Below are 2,653 nucleotides of genomic sequence, written 5' to 3'. Positions count from 1 at the left end.
AAACCAAAATTTTGGGACATTTCTAAGGAATTATTGGGCTCTGATTTTAAATCAATATTTTATTTGAATTTGGAGTTATATTCATAATATATAATGAATATATTTTCAAATGACCTGAGATATTTTTATTATATGTGGAGAAGTCCATTAAGTGACTTAAAAATATCCAGGGGAGTTTTGGCACTGTTTCCAAACTCTGTTTGAATTAAAATTCAGTGCCAATTAAATAAAACAGAACAAAAATAGAAAACAAGTAAATAAAAACAGAGAGAGGGAGAGAAGGCCACCTGGGCCACCTACCTGGCGCCACTTACCGGCCCAGCTCCCCCAGCGGCCCAGCCCACCTGGCCCCCCTTCTCATGTCTTCTTCCCGTGCCAGCGCACGAAGCAGCTCGGTGGCGAGCACCGCCGTCGCGCTTGGCCACCTCCTGCTTCCCCGGCCTCCCTAGCGACGCCACGAGGACGCCTCGTGTCTCCTCGCCCCTCTTCCTCCCTCGCTGCTCCCTCTCTCTTCCCCGAACACTCTCCCCCTCCTCTGTTCCCCTCCCCGAACGGAGCCGCCGCCACCGACGAGAGCCACCGTGGCTACCGGCCACCCCACGGCTCACCGACGCCCCAGGAAGCTCCGCCGGTCCTCCCTCTACCTCCCCAACGAGCCACGAGGCCCCGGACGTGCCGCAACACCGCCCTCGATGTCTTCTTCAACCTCGGGACCGCCGGCCATCTTCGTCAAATTCATCGGCTCCGGTGCCTCCCCGAGCTCCCCGAGGCCACCGTCGCAACCCCTGTGAGCTCCACTCCGTTTCCCCCCCTTCATTTTGCTCGTTCTCGTGCCGTAGCACCCCGGCCACATTCCCGAGCACCGCCGTCCGCCATGGCCGCGTAGCTCTCCTGACCCGAGCCCCTCTGCTGAACCCGTGGCACCAGCGCGCTTCTGGTGGCCCGCGGATGCCGTCTGGACCATCAGTTTCTCTCCTAGCGCGCTGCAGCCCAACCCCGCACATGGCCGAACTCCAGCCGCCGCCTCGGGCTCCACTCCGGCGAACCCCGGCCACCCCCGCACCTCCCGTTGGTCCCCCTAGATGCGCACGGGCGCGGGCTACCTCCTGGTGCCCTTGGCGCGTCGATCCGATGCCCCTAGCGCAAGTCCGGCGTCCCCCGCCGTGCTCTGTGGTCGTCGCCGGCTACACTCCGGCGAGAGCTGATGTGGCCGGTCATTACGGCCTAACCACCCCCCCCGCTAACCCAGGCCTTGGCCACTGACTGTGGGCCCCACGCCCTTAACTAACCACGGTTAACCCCCTGTTTAGTTTAAGTTAACCACAGTGGCCCCACGCGTCGGAATTGACCTAGCTGACGTGGCCGTTGACCGGTCCCACCTGTCAGTGAGTTAAAACACCCTTGTGTCACTGACGTGTGGCCCCCACACGTCAGGTTTGACCAGCAGCAGCGTCTGTTGACCTGCTGACGTCATGCCAACGTCATGCTGACGCAATAATTCCTTTCTGGAATTTAAATAAATCTTAAATGATTTAATATTTTCAGAAAATGCCCTAAACTTCTAAAATTCATAGAAATTCAACCGTAACTCCAAATTAAATAATTTATATATGAAAAATTATCAGAAAAATTCAAGGAATCCATCTGTACCATTTTCATGCATGTTAGAACAACTTATAGCTGCTGTTTAGCACATATCAATTGAAGGGCATTTAAATAATCACATATGGAGTTTGAATTTGAATCTTGTATTCAAACCAACTTCATTTAATCTGTTGCTAGTTGCATTAGCCCAAAACACATTCATTTTGCCATGTCATGATCATGCATCATATTGTGCATTGCATTGATTGTGTTTCCTTCTGTGTTGCCGGTATTTGTCCCCTCTCGATAGACGTGATACCGATGATGTGATCGTTGACACTGATGAAGACTCAATGTTATCTTCAGAAGTGCCAGGCAAGCAAAACCCCCTTGTTCATTCCGATAAAATCCCACTCTCTCGCTCTTGCTCTCTTTTACTGCATTAGGACAACAACGACATATTTGATACTTGCTGCGGTAGCTGAACCCTTTATCCTTTGCATGACCTGTCATTGCCACAGTAAATAGATGAAACCCACTAGCATGAGTAGGAGTTGTTTGAGCCCTGATGTGCCTACTCATTCATGCTTATTGTCATGCCTGCTATTGCTTAGAGTTGAGTCAGGTCTGATTCATCGGGGATGAATCAGAGGCGTGTGAACATGTCCTACTATGGGTGAACTAAGTGTGTGAACACGATTTGGTAAAGGTAGCGGTGAGAGGCCATGTAGGAGTACATGGTGGGTTGTCTCATTGCAGCCGTCCTCAGGAACTGAGTTCTGTGTTTGTGATCCATGATCAGTTACTACCACACATTGGGCTCCGGGCGCTCCAAGCTCTCTCGACTTATTAATCAACTTGATCTCTGTCCAGGAGTTGCAACTAGTTTCTGGTGTTTGTAGGTAGTGTTAGTAGTCTACCAAGTGGCACCCGGTATAGGTGGGCTTGGGACAGACTAGGCACAGTGGCCCGGTGTACCAAGTGGCACCCGGTTGGTGGGCTTGGGAACCCTGCACACATCGTTTGGGGCCGTAAGCGACACCCCGGCCGGATCTCCTTGCGGATGGAA

Source organism: Triticum aestivum, chromosome 6A (assembly GCF_018294505.1).
Source record: "Triticum aestivum cultivar Chinese Spring chromosome 6A, IWGSC CS RefSeq v2.1, whole genome shotgun sequence".
Lineage (NCBI taxonomy): Eukaryota > Viridiplantae > Streptophyta > Magnoliopsida > Poales > Poaceae > Triticum > Triticum aestivum.
Note: the sequence above shows the minus strand (reverse complement) of the source record.